At 35.7% G+C, this 17,903-nt stretch overlaps 1 pseudogene; it reads right to left on the bottom strand.

Moving 5' to 3' along the window:
• Nucleotides 1-5,615: 5,615 nt before the first annotated feature.
• Nucleotides 5,616-17,903, bottom strand: part of LOC136042922 (uncharacterized) — a 24,175-nt pseudogene continuing 11,887 nt past the window's right edge.

Genomic DNA, 17,903 nt, shown 5'->3' with positions numbered 1-17,903 from the left:
ATGTTGCATGTTCAAGAGTCGGTAAACCTGACAATCTTTTTATATGCATAGACAATGGGACAGCAAAGAATGTTGTATATTCGCAAGTATTAGGTAGTTAAAAACAAGTATATATATATATATATATATATATATATATATATATATATATATATATATATATATATAAATAAGTTGTCTGTCTGTGTGTCTGTCTGTGGATCAGGTGACGTCATGTTTCTGTGTCGGCTGACGTCATGAAATTATTTGTCGTCATTTTTGCTTTGACGGTGACGTCATTCAAGATATTTAAGACATATGTTCACGTAGAAATCTATTAATGTTTAAGTTTACAATGACTGATGAACTTACCATGGCAAAAGCCGATGAAGATGCTCAAAGAGTCTATGCCAAAAAACTTGCTGCTGATAGAGAAAGTAAGAAAAGAAAGCGTGTCGAGGAATCAAAAGAACAGCAAGGAAACAGGCTTGAGGCTGATAGAGAAAGTAAGAAAAGAAAGCGTGCCGAGGAATCAAAAGAACAGCAAGGAAACAGGCTTGAGGCTGATAGAGAAAGAAAGAACAGAAAGCGTGCCGAGGAACTACCAGAGCAACGCGAAACCAGACTTGCTGGTAAAAGAGAAAGTGAAAAAAGAAGGAACTACCAGAGCAACATGAAACCAGACTTGCTGCTAAAAGAGAAAGTGAAAAAAGAAGGCATGCCGGAGAACTACCAGAGCAATATGAAACCAGACTTGCTGCTAAAAGAGAAAGTGAAAAAAGAAGGCGTGCCGAGGAATCACAAGAACAGCAAGAAATCAGGCTTAATGCTGATAGAGAAAGTAAGAAAAGAAAGCGTGCCGAGGAATCAGAGCAACCTGAAAGTCATCGCTTGGCATTCAGGTACAGCCCAGTCGTTGATTATAGCTTGAGTAGATGTGGTCAAATCGGGACTATGTCTAAAATTTGTCCCTATTGCAAGGCCTTGAAATTCAATGGTGAAACAATGGGAATGTGTTGCGCCTCAGGAAAAGTTAAACTTCCTCTATTGACTGCACCACCAGAGCCATTGAAGACTTTCCTTACTGGAACTACGTCAGAATCTAAGCGTTTTTTGTCACAAATCAGAAAATATAACTCATGTTTCCAAATGACGTCGTTTGGAGCCCAAATCAAAAATCTAGATCAATTTATGTCTACTTTCAAAGTAAAAGGGCAAATTTATCATACAGCAGGGTCCCTTCTACCATTCTCAGGCGATGATCATAAATTTTTACAATTGTACTTCATCAGTGATAGAAATTCTGAATTGAATGCACGTTGCGAAATTTCTCCCAACGTTGAAAGGACAATCGTTTCCCAATTGCAACATCTTTTCCACGAAAATAATAATTTAGTGCGTCTGTTCAAAACAGCCATCGATTTGATGCCTACTGATACGCATAAAATTGTTATTTCCGCTGCCAAAACGCCTCCTGGCCAACATGTGCGTAGATTCAATGCTCCAACTATCGACGAAGTGGCAATCGTTATGGTCGGTGATCAGTTTTTACCTCGAGATATTATTCTTCATAAGCGAAACGCTCAGTTGTTAAGAATTGCTGAAACTCATCGATGCTAAAATGCCCTACAATATCCTATCATTTTTTGGGATGGAGCCAACGGCTATCACTTTAATATTAAATTGATGAATCTAGCCACTAACAAAGAAATGAATAAGAAATGCAGTGCAATGCATTATTATTCCTATAGACTAATGGACGAGATACTGCAGCTTTTACTTCAAGGACAATCGGCAGTCCATAGACATGACATTACGGCCCGTGTCTTCCGGCAAAAGTTGAAATCACTGATAAACTAAATAGTAAATTTTGAAGTGTTTGGGTCAGTGCGATGCTGGATGTACTCAGTGGAATGACAAAAATGAGGTTTGCCACACGCACATATACTAATCTGGCTACATAAAAAAATTACTTCGAACGAAATTGATGATGTGATTTCCGCTGAAATACCTGATGAAAATGTCGATAAGGGGTTACATGATATTATTGTAAAAAATATGATACATGGACCTTGCGGTGCACTGAACGAAAATTCACCATGCATGGCCAAAGGAAGGTGCACAAAGCAATATCCTCGACTTTTAGTATCAAACACAATTGCTGGCAATGATGGTTACCCACAATATAGAAGAAGATCTACTGAAGATGGCGGTAAAACAGCAATAATAAAGAAGCGTAATGGTACAACCATCGAAGTAGATAACCAGTGGGTTGTTCCATATTCCCCATTATTATCAAAAACATTTAATGCACACATAAACGTTGAATACTGTAACTCCGTAAAGGCAATCAAATACATGTGTAAATAAGTCAACAAAGGCAGTGACATGGCAGTTTTTGGCTTGCAGCCCGAAATCAAAGATATCGACGAAATCGTACAATATCAGGCTGGAAGATACATAATCAGTAATGAAGCTGTTTGGCGAATTCTTTCATTTCCGATACATGAACGTAGTCCAGCTGTTGTTCACTTAGCGGTACATTTACAGAATGGTCAACGTGTTTATTTCTCGGAAACCAACGTGCAACAAAGAGCCCTGAATCCACCGGATACTAAGTTAACCGGTTTCTTTTCGTTTTGCAAAAATGATTCTTTTGCAAAAAAACTGCTGTATACTGAAGTGCCTTCGTATTACACGTGGAATACTAAAAATAAAGTATTTGAACGTCGAAAACAGGGTAAGTCAGTCGACGGCCAACCTACCATCTTCAAAGATACCACGATAGGAAGACTCTACACCGTTCACCCAGATCAACATGAATGCTTCTTTCTACGCCTGATTTGGTGAATGTACCCGGTCCGACATCCTTTGAGTATTTGAGAACTGTAAACGGTGCTATACATGACACTTACCGTAGTGCATGCCAAGCTCTGAATTTATTGGAGAATGACCAACACTGGGATAACTGCATCAATGACGCGTGCAAAACGTCAACTCCAAGTCAAATTCGTGCATTGTTTGGCATCATTTTAACAACTTGCTCTCTATCAGCTCCTACAGAGTTATGGGAAAAATATAAGTCCGAAGATATAAAAAAATATAAAAAATATAAAAAAATATATAGGAAAAATGTCCGAAGATATACTCCATCGAAAACAGTTAGAGACGTCAGATATGACTTTTGATTTTACATCAGAAATTTATAAGTACACTTTTGTTATTATAGAAGATTTGTGCGTACGTATGGCAAACAAACCTCTTCAGGATTTGGGAATGCCTTCACCTAACCTTATCGCTGCTGTTTCGACATGTGTAGAATTGGATCGTGAACAAAGTTACAGTACGAGTGATTTATTGTCGTATGTACAAAATAACATTTCCAAGTTAACGTCGGAACAAAAAGACATTTATGTCTTTTTTTTTCTTACAACGTTGGAGAAATTTTCTTTTTGGATGCGCCAGGAGGTACTGGTAAAACGTTTGTGATAAAACTGATTCTGGCATCAATTAGAGGGAAGTCGAAACCCTTTGGCAGCACATTAATATTGCTTGCGGGAGATTTCAGGCAAACATTACCTATAATACCTAGATCAACTTCTGCAGACGAAATGAATGCTTGCTTGAAAAATTCTAATTTATGGGCACACGTAAAAACATGAAAATTAACTACAAATATGCGTGTCCGATTGCAAAACGATGACTCTGGTCAAACATTTTCAGATTAATTGCTGGAAATTGGAAACGGAAAGCTCCCAGTAGACTCAATTTCAGGACGTATACAACTACCTGCTGATTTCTGTAATTTAGTGACGTCCAAAAATGAATTGATTGAAAAAGTATTTCCGAATATTCTAAACAATTATAAAACTAATAAATGGCTAAGTGAAAGAGCGATTCTTGCACCCAAAAATATAGACGTCCACGAAATCAACAATATTGTTTTGACCAAGATTCGAGACCAGGCAGTCCTTTCCAAGTCAGTCGACACAGTTTTGGAACCAAATGAAGCGGTTAACTATCCATCTGAATTTTTAAATTCCGTGGATCTTTCAGGGTTTCCACCACACGTGCTACAACTAAAAACAGGCGTACCAATAATACTTTTAAGAAATATCAACCCACCAAAGCTTTGCAATGACACGCGACTTGCTGTAAAAAAAAACAATGGAAAACCTAATAGAGGCCACAATCTTGACAGGGCCTTTTGAGGGTGAGGCTGTTCTTATTCCTCGCATTCCCATGATTCCAACGGATCTGCCTTTTCAATTTAAAAGATTGCAATTCCCAATTCCCTTAGCATTTTGCAATCACCATTAACAAAGCTCAAGGTCGATCATTAGAAAAATGTGGTATAGATCTTAATACTGATTGTTTTTCCCATGGACAATTGTACGTTGCATGTTCGAGGGTCGGTAAACATGACAATCTATCTATATGCAGCGACAATTGGACAGCGTAGAATGTTGTATATCCGCAAGTTTTACGCAGTTAATTTGTATTGTATCTATCTATCTATCTATCTATCTATATAAAAACAAGTTGTGTGTATGCATGTTTGTTTATTTGTAAAAAGAGCGTTTGCATATGACGTCATTATTAGTACATAAGGCTATGTATATTCACAAACAATGGGAAAGCCAAGAATGTTGTATATTCGCAAGTTTTACGTAGTTTGAAACACAAAAATAAATCTATCTATATTCACAGGTGGGACACAGGGACACAACTACAATGGCGCGTAACTAATATGGCGCGTAACGACTTACGCGCGCGGGGGGGGGGGGGCTTGGGGGGCGCAAAACGCCCCACCAACAAGATGTTGGGGTGGCGCGAAGCGCCACCCCAACAGCTAGTATATATATATATATATATATATATATATCATGAAAAGAGAAATCACCAATGCAACAGCACAAAAAAAAACATGAAAGAGACAGAAGGAGAAAACAAAACTTTTTTCCTAAATTAATGACTAATATAGACCAGCACTTGAAGGCGGCCTTAACACTACTCATCCATACAATCACATAGGTCAAACAGCATAGCCATACACAATCAACCATAAAGAATAATCCATGGACAGGCAGTCATGTCGTCAATAAGTATAAGTCGTCATTTACCAAACAATAGAAACAATAAAGACAAATAATTCAGAGGCAACAACCCAAAACAAGGGTTCATCAGGAGAATACACTTTCCTATAGGGTTTCGCCACATTAAATTCTCTACCAAGCCAAGTATTGTGGCTACCACAGAATATCCAAGGCATCCACTTTTTTCTTGTACGAGATTAATAAAAATTTAAACTTATTATTAAGCAACATTAAAACTTAAAACAAACAGAAACTACTCCGTATATGAATGGGGCTTTTCCTCCTCAGCGCCTCGCTCTTTTCGCTAAAGTTTGACTCTTTCTCTTAACTCTATTTTTAAAACAGTAAGAAACATTAGCGTAAAGAGCCTGGCGTTGAGGAGGAAAAGCCCTTTTCATATAAGGAGTAATTTTTGTTTGTTTTAAGTTTTAATGTTGCTCCGGCGCTGTGGGCTTGGCAGACTTTACAGCTAGAAAGTGTCTAAAAGATTTGGTGGCCTTTAAAAAGACCGTTTGGTAGGGGGACAGTTCAGGGGGACCATTAACCACCCAGGCCATACAATATACGACCTTGACGCTACAGAGCGTAGACTACATCCATTGCAGTTACTGTCTTTCTCTTTCCATGTTCTGTGTAGGTTACAGCGTCACGAATAACATATTCGAAAAAAAGTGTAAGAACACCTCTGGTTTCCTCGTAAATTAGGCCAGATATACGTTTTACACCACTGCGGCGAGCCAGTCTTCTGATAGCTGGCTTTGTGATACCATGGATAGTGTCATGAAGAACTTTGCGATGACGTTTTGCGCCATGTTTTCCAAGCCCCTTATCTCTTCCTGTCATATTAAATTCGATGGAGTCGTCAACAGCTGTAAAGTTTTTGTCAAACTAAGAAATTTCCTTCAAAGCCCTCTCAATTTATACTATTAAAGTCTTTTCCATCAAAATGTGACTCTGTCGCGCGGCTGGTGCTCCGTATAAATATAGCCACTAGGTATTGATTCATTTCATTTATTCGTTCTTTTAAATAGAGGCAAACTATCAACATGGCTAGGCCAAACAAACTACAACAAAATCAACGGGCGGAAAGGCACCTAGAAAGCAGCTTGCGACCAAGGCAGCACGTAAGTCGGCTCCTGCTACCGAAAAACTTCGGTCTCCGTTGTGGTTCTTATGATTAGCTCCGTGCGAAAAGCTCTAATTTCAAAGTATTTTATATAAAGATTTTGATAATCCGACTGAAACTTTCAATTCTGAAGTAGCTACAATAACAGTAAAATTATTACTTTTTTCTTGTCCGAGATTAAATAAAAATTCTTGAGGTCTTGGTCTTTGCGACCAAGGCAGCACTTAAGTCGGCTCCTGCTACCGGAGGGGTGAAAAAACCACACAGATACAGGCCCGGAACCTTAGCCCTGAGAGAAATTCGTCGCTATCAAAAGAGTACCGAAATCTTAATAAGGAAATTGCCCTTTCAGAGACTTGTGCGAGAGATTGCCCAGGATTTCAAAACTGACTTGAGGTTCCAGAGTTTGGCTGTGAAGGCCTTACAAGAAGCCAGCGAGGTGTATTTAGTTGGACTTTTTGAGGATAACAACTTGTGTACCATTCACGCCAAAAGGGAAAATTGATCTGACTAATTTGTCTGCGCCAAAAATTTGTGTGTTTGAAAGAGCTTTTTAGGGCTTAATATAAAGCTATTCAAAAATAAATAAAAACTGCTCTTGTATGGTAAACATTTGGCGTATCTTCTTTCAGGGCGGATCTGGAGCAAAATCTTGGGGAGAGGGGAGTATGACAAGGGCACCAGTAAGCAAAATTGGGGGATAATTTGAAGAGGACGCCAATAATTGACCAGATCGACAAATTTAATTGTAAAAGAGTGAAAAACGGAAAATTTGTGGTCGGGTGTAAAGTCCTCCACCCTGGATATGCCAGTGTCTTCTTTGGACTTTGAAGTGTTAGCGTTTAAAGCAACGCTTGATATCAGTTATATATAGGTTGGATCAACTGATTAAGTTTTTTTATTTTTTTTTTATTTGATGCAGTACCTACTATTTAGGTAGGCTATTTCCTCATATGTGTTATTAGATATACTTTATATGACATTTTATTAATTCATAAAATCTCTATTACAAGTCAAGTTTATTACTATAATTACTGTCAAGAAACATCATTATTAATAATCTCCGAAATTTCTATATTTTGGAATCAACTCATGTTACAGTGGCGAAAAGGATAAAGACCTTTTGTTTACGACACCATATTTCTTTGTAACACATAAGGTACACTTCGCAAGACCCGTCAACTGTGTATAGTGTGCACTAGTTTGTGAACACAATTTTGAAAGTAGACAACTCCTGATAAGAAATTCCTTGTCAAGTTGGGGTCCCCAATAATTCCCAAAATACAATAGATTGGATCAACTGATTAAGTTTTTTTTTATTTGATGTGGTTCCTGATATTAGACTATTTTATGATTGCAAATGGTAAAGAATGTGATTAAAGGCTCTTTTCCTATTTCAAAAGTTCTAGTTTTCGAGGGTAATAGCTACGTATGTTGAAAAAATGAAGATATTAGACTATTTTATGATTGCACATGGTAAAGAATGTGATTAAAGGCTCTTTTTCTATTTCAAAAGTATTAGTTTTCGAGGGTAAGAGCTACGTATGTTGAAAAATGAAGATATTAGACTATTTTATGATTAAAGAATGTGCTTAAAGGCTCTTTTCCTATGTCAAAAGTTTTAGTTTTCGAGGGTAATAGCTAAGTCTGTGGAAAAAATGAAGATATTAGACTATTTTATGATTGCACATGGTAAAGAATGTGCTTAAAGGCTCTTTTCCTATGTCAAAAGTTTTAGTTTTCGAGGGTAATAGCTATGTCTATGGAAAAAATGAAGATATTAGACTATTTTATGATTGCAAATGGTAAAGAATGTGATTAAAGGCTCTTTTCCTATTTCAAAAGTTTTAGTTTTCGGGAGTAAAAGCTTTGTCTGTGGAAAAAATGAAGATATTAGACAATTTTATGATTGCACATGGTAAAGAATGTGATTAAAGGCTCTTTTCCTATTTCAAAAGTTTTAGTTTTCGAGGGTAATAGCTACGTATGTTGAAAAAATGAAGATATTAGACTATTTTATGTTTGCGAATGGTAAAAAATGTGATTAAAGGTTCTTTTCCTATGTCAAAAGTTTTAGTTTTCGAGGGTAATAGCTATGTCTGTGGAAAAAATGAAGATATTAGACTATTTTATGATTGCAAATGGTAAAGAATGTGATTAAAGGCTCTTTTCCTATGTCAAAAGTTTTAGTTTTCGAGGGTAATAGCTACGTATGTTGAAAAAATGAAGATATTAGACTATTTTATGATTAAAGAATGTGCTTAAAGGCTCTTTTCCTATGTCAAAAGTTTTAGTTTTCGAGGGTAATAGCTACGTATGTTGAAAAAATGAAGATATTAGACTATTTTATGATTGCACATGGTAAAGAATGTGCTTAAAGGCTCTTTTCCTATGTCAAAAGTTTTAGTTTTCGAGTGTAATAGCTATGTCTGTGGAAAAAATGAAGATATTAGACTATTTTATGATTGCAAATGGTAAAGAATGTGATTAAAAGCTCTTTTCCTATTTCAAAAGTTTTAGTTTTCGGGGGTAAGAGCCTTGTCTGTGGAAAAAATGAAGATATTAGACAATTTTATGATTGCACATGGTAAAGAATGTGATTAAAGGCTCTTTTCCTATTTCAAAAGTTTTAGTTTTCGAGGGTAATAGCTACATATGTTGAAAAAATGAAGATATTAGACTATTTTATGATTGCAAATGGTAAAGAATGTGATTAAAGGCTCTTTTCCTATGTCAAAAGTTTTAGTTTTCGAGGGTAATAGCTACGTATGTTGAAAAAATGAAGATATTAGACTATTTTATGATTGCAAATGCTAAAGAATGTGATTAAAGGCTCTTTTCCTATGTCAAAAGTTTTAGTTTTCGAGGGTAATAGCTACGTATGTTGAAAAAATGAAGATATTAGACAATTTTATGATTACAAATGGTAAAGTATGTGATTAAAGGCTCTTTTCCTATGTCAAAAGTTTTAGTTTTCGAGGGTAATAGCTACGTATGTTGAAAAAATGAAGATATTAGACTATTTTATGATTGCAAATGGTAAAGAATGTGATTAAAGGCTCTTTTCCTATTTCAAAGTTTTAGTTTTCGAGGGTAACAGCTACGTATGTTGAAAAAATGAAGATATTAGACTATTTTATGATTGCACATGGTAAAGAATGTGATTAAAGGCTCTTTTCCTATTTCAAAAGTATTAGTTTTTGAGGGTAATAGCTACGTTTGTTGAAAAATGAAGATATTAGACTATTTTATGATTCCAAATGGTAAAGAATGTGATTAAAGGCTCTTTTCCTATTTCAAAAGTTTTAGTTTTCGAGGGTAATAGCTATGTATGTTGAAAAAATGAAGATATTAGACTATTTTATGATTGCAAATGGTAAAGAATGTGATTAAAGGCTCTTTTCCTATTTCAAAAGTTTTAGTTTTCGAGGGTAATAGCTACGTATGTTGAAAAAATGAAGATATTAGACTATTTTACGATTGCACATGGTAAAGAATGGCAATTACAGGCATTTGCCTGTAATTGCTGGATAAAATTACGTTTTGACTCGATAGGACTCGATTTGACTTGAAATAGGAAAAGAGCCTTTAATCACATTCTTTACCATTTGCAATCATAAAATAGTCTGATATCTTCATTTTTTCAACATACGTAGCTATTACCCTCGAAAACTAAAACTTTTGAAATAGGAAAAGAGCCTTTATTCACATTCTTTACCATTTGCAATCATAAAATAGTCTAATATCTTAATTTTTTCAACATACTTAGCTATTACCCTCGAAAACTAAAACTTTTGACATAGGAAAAGAGCCTTTAATCACATTCTTTACCATGTGCAATCATAAAATAGTCTAAAATCTTCATTTTTTCCACAGACATAGCTATTACCCTCGAAAACTAAACTTTTGAAATAGGAAAAGAGCCTTTAATCACATTCTTTACCATTTGAAATCATAAAATTTTCTAATATCTTCATTTTTTCAACATACGTAGCTATTACCCTCGAAAACTAAAACTTTTGACATAGGAAAAGAGCCTTTAATCACATTCTTTACCATTTGCAATCATAAAATAATCTAATATCTTCATTTTTTCAACATACGTAGATTACCCTCGAAAACTAAAACTTTTGAAATAGGAAAAGAGCCTTTAATCACATTCTTTACCATTTGCAATCATAAAATAGTCTAATATCTTCATTTTTTCATCATACGTAGCTATTACCCTCGAAAACTAAAACTTTTGAAATAGGAAAACAGCCTTTAATCACATTCTTTACCATTTGCAATCATAAAATAGTCTAATATCTTCATTTTTTCAATATAGGTAGCTATTACCCTCGAAAACTAAAACTTTTGACATAGGAAAAGAGCCTTTAATCACATTCTTTACCATGTGCTATCATAAAATTGTCTAATATCTTCATTTTTTCCATAGACAAAGCTCTTGCCCTCGAAAACTAAAATTTTTAAAATAGGAAAAGAGCCTTTAATCACATTCTTTACCATTTGCAACCATAAAATAGTCTAATATCTTCATTTTTTCAACATACTTAGCTCTTACCGCAGAAAATTAAACTTTTGAAATAGGAAAAGAGCCTTTAATCACATTCTTTACCATTTGCAATCATATAATAGTCTAATATCTTCATTTTTTCCACAGACAAAGCTATTACCCTCGAAAACTAAAAGTTTTGAAATAGGAAAAGAGTGCAATATTTCAAAAGTTTCAAAAGTAAGTTTGAAACTTTTTTTCAACATACGTAGCTATTGCCCTCGAAAACTAAAACTTTTGAAATAAGAAAAGAGCCTTTAATCACATTCTTTACCATGTGCAATCATAAAATAGTCTAATATCTTCATTTTTTCAACATACGTAGCTATTACCCTCGAAAACTAAAATTACAATCATAAAATAGTCTAATATATTCATTTTTTCCACAGACAAAGCTATTACCCTTGAAAACTAAAACTTTTGAAATAGGAAATGAGCCTTTAATCATATTCTTTACCATTTGCGATCTTAAAATAGTCTAATATCTTCATTTTTTCAACATACGTACCTATTACCCTCGAAAACTAAAACTTTTGAAATAGTAAAAGAGCCTTTAATCACATTCTTTACCATTTGCAATCATAAAATAGTCTAATATCTTCATTTTTTCCACAGACAAAGCTATTACCCTCGAAACTAAAACTTTTGAAATAGGAAAAGAGCCTTTAATCACATTCTTTACCATGTGCAATCCTAAAATAGTCTAATATTTTCATTTTTTCCACAGACCTAGCTATTACCCTCGAAAACTAAAACTTTTGAAATAGGAAAAGAGCCTTTAGTCACATTCTTTACCAATTGCAATCATAAAATAGTCTAATATCTTTATTTTTTCAACATACGTAGCTATTACCCTCGAAAACTAAAACTTTTGAAAGAGGAAAAGAGCCTTTAATCACATTCTTTACCATCTGCAATCATAAAATTGTCTAATATCTTCATTTTTTCCACAGACAAGGCTCTTACCCCCGAAAACTAAAACTTTTGAAATAGGAAAAGAGCCTTTAATCACATTCTTTAACATTTGCAATCATAAAATAGTCTAATATCTTCATTTTTTCAACATACGTAGCTATTACCCTCGAAAACTAAAACTTTTGACATAGGAAAAGAGCCTTTAAGCACATTCTTTACCATTTGCAATCATAAAATAGTCTAATATCTTCATTTTTTCCACAGACATAGCTATTACACTCGAAAACTAAAACTTTTGACATAGGAAAAGAGCCTTTAATCACATTTTTTACCATTTGCAATCTTAAAATAGTCTAATATCTTCATTTTTTCAAAATAAGTAGCTATTACCCTCGAAAACTAAAACTTTTGAAATAAGAAAAGAGCCTTTAATCACATTCTTTACCATTTGCAATCATAAAATTGTCTAATATCTTCATTTTTTCAACATACGTAGCTATTACCCTCGAAAACTAAAACTCTTGAAATAGGGAAAGAGCCTTTAATCACATTCTTTACCATGTGCAATCATAAAATTGTCTAATATCTTCATTTTTTCCACAGACAAAGCTCTTACTCCCGAAAACTAAAACTTTTGAAATAGGAAAAGAGCCTTAAATCACATTCTTTACCATTTGCAATCATAAAATAGTCTAATATCTTCATTTTTTCCATAGACATAGCTATTACCCTCGAAAACTAAAACTTTTGACATAGGAAAAGAGCCTTTAAGCACATTCTTTACCATGTGCAATCATAAAATAGTCTAATATCTTCATTTTTTCCACAGACTTAACTATTACCCTCGAAAACTAAAACTTTTGACATAGGAAAAGAGCCTTTAAGCACATTCTTTAATCATAAAATAGTCTAATATCTTCATTTTTTCAACATACGTAGCTCTTACCCTCGAAAACTAAAACTTTTGAAATAGGAAAAGAGCCTTTAATCACATTCTTTACCATTTCCAATCATAAAATAGTCTAATATCTTCATTTTTTCAACATACGTAGCTATTACCCTCGAAAACTCAAACTTTTGAAACAGGAAAAGAGCCTTTAATCACATTCTTTACCATTTGCAATCATAAAATAGTCTAATATCTTCATTTTTTCAACATACCTAGCTATTACCCTCGAAAACTAAAACTTTTGAAATAGGAAAAGAGCCTTTAATCACATTCTTTACCATTTGGAATCATAAAATAGTCTAATATCTTCATTTTTCAACAAACGTAGCTATTACCCTCGAAAACTAATACTTTTGAAATAGGAAAAGAGCCTTTAATCACATTCTTTACCATGTGCAATCATAAAATAGTCTAATATCTTCATTTTTTCAACATGCGTAGCTATTACCCTCGAAAACTAAAACTTTTGACATAGGAAAAGAGCCTTTAATCACATTCTTTACCATTTGCAATCATAAAATAGTCTAATATCTTCATTTTTTCAACATACGTAGCTATTACCCTTGAAAACTAGAACTTTTGAAATAGGAAAAGAGCCTTTAATCACATTCTTTACCATTTGCAATCATAAAATAGTCTAATATCAGGAACCACATCAAATAAAAAAAAAACTTAATCAGCTGATCCAATCTATTGTATTTTGGGAATTATTGGGGACCCCAACTTGACAAGGAATTTCTTATCAGGAGTTGTCTACTTTCAAAATTGTGTTCACAAACTAGTGCACACTATACACAGTTGACGGGTCTTGCGAAGTGTACCTTATGTGTTACAAAGAAATATTGTGTTGTAAACAAAAGGTCTTTATCCTTTTCGCCACTGTAACATGAGTTGATTCCAAAATATAGAAATTTCGCAGATTATTAATAATGATGTTTCTTGACAGTAATTATAGTAATAAACTTGAATTGTAATAGAGATTTCATGAATTAATAAAATTTCATATAAAGTATATCTAATAACACATATGAGGAAATAGCCTACCTAAATAGTAGGTACTGCATAAAATAAAAAAAAAAAATAAAAAAAAACTTAATCAGTTGATCCAACCTATATATAACTGATATCAAGCGTTGCTTTAAACGTTAACACTTCAAAGTCCAAAGAAGACACTGGCATATCCAGGGTGGAGGACTTCACACCCGGCCACAAATTTTCCGTTTTTCACTCTTTTTTAAGTAAATTTGTTGATCTGGTCAATTATTGGCGTCCTCTTCAAATTATCTCCCCCCCCCCAATTTTGCTTACTGGTGCCCTTGTCATACTCCCCCCTCCCCAAGATTTTACTCCAGATCCGCCCTGAAAGAAGATATGCCAAATGTTTACCATACAAGAGCAGTTTTTGTTTATTTTTGAATAGCTTTATATTAAGCCCTAAAAAGCTCTTTCAAACACACAAATTTTTGGCGCAGACAAATTAGTCAGATCAATTTTCCCTTTTGGCGTGAATGGTACACAAGATGTTATATTCAAAAAGTCCAACTAAATACACCTCGCTGGCTTCTTGTAAGGCCTTCACAGCCAAACTCTGGAGCCTCAAGTCAGTTTTGAAATCCTGGGCAATCTCTCGCACAAGTCTCTGAAAGGGCAATTTCCTTATTAAGAGTTCGGTACTCTTTTTATAGCGACGAATTTCTCTCAGGGCTAAGGTTCCGGGCCTGTATCTGTGTGGTTTTTTCACCCCTCCGGTACCAGGAGCCGACTTAAGTGCTGCCTTGGTCGCAAAGACCAAGACCTCAAGAATTTTTATTTAATCTCGGACAAGAAAAAAGTAATAATTTTACTGTTATTGTAGCTACTTCAGAATTGAAAGTTTCAGTCGGATTATCAAAATCTTTATATAAAATACTTTGAAATTAGAGCTTTTCGCACGGAGCTAATCATAAGAACCACAACGGAGACCGAAGTTTTTCGGTAGCAGGAGCCGACTTACGTTTTGCCTTGGTCGCAAGCTGCCTTCTAGGTGCCTTTCCGCCCGTTGATTTTGTTGTAGTTTGTTTGGCCTAGCCATGTTGATAGTTTGCCTCTATTTAAAAGAACGAATAAATGAAATGAATCAATACCTAGTGGCTATATTTATACGGAGCACCAGCCGAGCGACAGAGTCACATTTTGACGGAAAAGACTTTAATAGTATAAATTGAGAGGGCTTTGAAGGAAATTTCTTAGTTTGACAAAAACTTTACAGCTGTTGACGACTCCATCGAATTTAATATGACAGGAAGAGATAAGGGGCCTGGAAAACATGGCGCAAAACGTCATCGCAAAGTTCTTCGTGACACTATCCATGGTATCACAAAGCCAGCTATCAGAAGACTGGCTCGCCGCAGTGGTGTAAAACGTATATCTGGCCTAATTTACGAGGAAACCAGAGGTGTTCTTAAACTTTTTTTCGAATATGTTATTCGTGACGCTGTCACCTACACAAAACATGGAAAGAGAAAGACTGTAACTGCAATAGATGTAGTCTACGCTCTGTAGCATCAAGGTCGTACATTGTATGGCCTGGGTGGTTAATGGTCCCCCTGAACTGTCCCCCTACCAAACGGCCTTTTTAAAGGCCACCAAATCTTTTAGACACTTTCTAGCTGTAAAGTCTGCCAAGCCCACAGCGCCGGAGCAACATTAAAACTTAAAACAAACACAAATTACTCCTTATATGAAAAGGGCTTTTCCTCCTCAACGCCAGGCTCTTTACGCTAATGTTTCTTACTGTTTTAAAAATAGAGTTAAGAGAAAGAGTCAAACTTTAGCGAAAAGAGCGAGGCGCTGAGGAGGAAAAGCCCCATTCATATACGGAGTAATTTCTGTTTGTTTTAAGTTTTAATGTTGCTTAATAATAAGTTTAAATTTTTATTAATCTCGTACAAGAAAAAGGTGGATGCCATGGATATTCTGTGGTAGCCACAAAACTTGGCTGGGTAGAGAATTTAATGTGGCGAAACCCAATAGGAAAGTGTATTCTCCTGATGAACCCTTGTTTTGGGTTGTTGCCTCTGAATTATTTGTCTTTATTGTTTCTATTGTTTGGTTAATGACGACTTATACTTATTGACGACATGACTGCCTGTCCATGGATTATTCTTTATGGTTGATTGTGTACGGCTATGCTGTTTGGCCTATGTGATTGTATGGATGAGTAGGGTTAAGGCCGCCTTCAAGTGCTGGTCTATATTAGTCACTAATTTAGGAAAACAGTTTTGTTTTCTCCTTCTGTCTCTTTCATGTTTTTTTTTTGTGCTGTTGCATTGGTGATTTCTCTTTTCATGATATATATATATATATACTTCTTTTTAACTACCTAATACTTGCGAATATACAACATTCTTTGCTGTCCCAATGTCTGTGCATATAAAAAGATTGTCAGGTTTACCGACTCTTGAACATGCAACATATAATTGTCCGGGGGAAAACAATCCGTATTCAGATCTATACCGCATTTTTCTAATGATTGCCCTTGAGCTATTTTGATGGTGATTGCTAATCAAAAATTCCCTGTGTCCCAGTCGTAATTTATATATCCCTCCTGTGCCCTTCCGGCGTCCCTATTATAATTGTGTCCCTGTGCCCCAGTCGTCCTTTATATTCCCTGTGTCCCGGTCTTTATTTGTGTCATAGTGTATCGGTCTGTAATTTTCTTTGCGTCTCCTGGTCGTCATTTTTATTCCTGCGTCTCGGTCGTCATTTGTGTCCCGTCGTCCAAGTTTGTAATGTCTCTTTGCGTGTCCCGGTCATCATTTATATTCCTTGGTTCCCGGATGTCATTTTGTCCTGGTGTCCCAGTCTATAACGTCATAAAGGCTTCAACGACTCTGGTGGTGCAGCCAGTTGTGGAAGTTTAACTTTTCCTGAGGCGCAAGCCATTACCATTGTTTCTCCATTAAATTTCAAGGCCATGCAATAGGGACTAATTTTAGACGTACTCCCGATTTCAACACATCTAGTCAAGCTTTAATCATCATTTGGGCTGTACCTGAATGCTAGGCGATAGTTTTGACGTTGCTCCCTGTGTCCCACTGTCCCGGTTGTTATTTTTGTCCCGGTCGTCATTTGTATTCCGGTGTCCCGGTCTATAATTTCTCTTTGAGTCTCCCGGTCGTCATTTATATTCCCTGTGTCCCGGTCGTCATTTGTGTCCCGGTGCTTTGTTGATTGTGATTGCTAATAGAACATTCCCTGTGTTCCCGTCTTCATTTATATATCCCCCTCTGCCCCCCCGTGTCCCCATTGTAGTTGTTTCCCTGTGTCCCGGTCGTCATTTGTGTCCCGGTGTACCAGTCTGTAATTTCTCTTTGAGTGTTGCGGTCGTCATTTATATTCCCTGTGTCCCAGTTTCCCGGTCATCATTTTTGTCCCGGTCGTCATTTGTGTTCCGGTATCCCGGTCTTTAATTTCTCTTTGAGGATCCTGGTCGTCATTTATATTTCCTGTGTCCCGGTTGTCATTTGTGTCCCGGTGCTTTGTTGATGGTGATTGCTAATCGAACATTTCTTGTCTCCTGGTCGCTTTCTCTTTGAGTGTCCCTTTCGTCATTTTTATTCCCTATGTCCCGGTGTCCCGGTCGTCATTTGTGTCCCGATGTCGAGGTCTGTAATTTCGTCAGTCGTCAAGACATGACGTAAGTCAACACACAAACATGACGTTAATCGACAGACACACATACAACTTATTTTTATATATATCTACTAGCTCTTGGAATTTGCTGTCTACCACCAAATTTTAGTACTTTTATATATCTACTAGCAAATCTTACTAGCAAATTTTCTACTAGCAAATTTTATAGATCTACAAACAAATTTTCAATTCATATTCAGATCTATACCTCATTATTTTAACGATGTGTCCCTTTGTCCCGGTCGTTATTTATAGTCCCTGTGTCTCGGTCGTCATTTATATATCTTCCCTGTACCCCCGTCGTCCCCTTTGTAGTTGTGTCACTGTGTCCCGGTCGTCATTTATATTCCCTGTATCCCGGTGTCCCAGTCTGTAATTTCTCTTTGAGGTTCCCGGTCGTCATTTATATTCCCTGTATCCCCGTGTCCCGGTCGTCATTTGTGTCCCGGTCTGTAATTTCATCAGTTGACAAACATGACGTCAGTCGACAAACAATTTCATGACGCATACAGCTCAATCCTTACAATGACGTCAGTCGACACACCTGACGTCACTCGACAGACACACAGACAACTTATTTTTATATATATAGATATATTGCTGTTGGGG

The sequence above is a fragment of the Artemia franciscana genome, unplaced genomic scaffold (genome assembly GCF_032884065.1).
Source record: "Artemia franciscana unplaced genomic scaffold, ASM3288406v1 Scaffold_2483, whole genome shotgun sequence".
In the NCBI taxonomy this organism is placed as follows: Eukaryota; Metazoa; Arthropoda; class Branchiopoda; order Anostraca; family Artemiidae; genus Artemia; species Artemia franciscana.
Note: the sequence above shows the minus strand (reverse complement) of the source record. Positions and strands in the feature narration are given on the sequence as shown.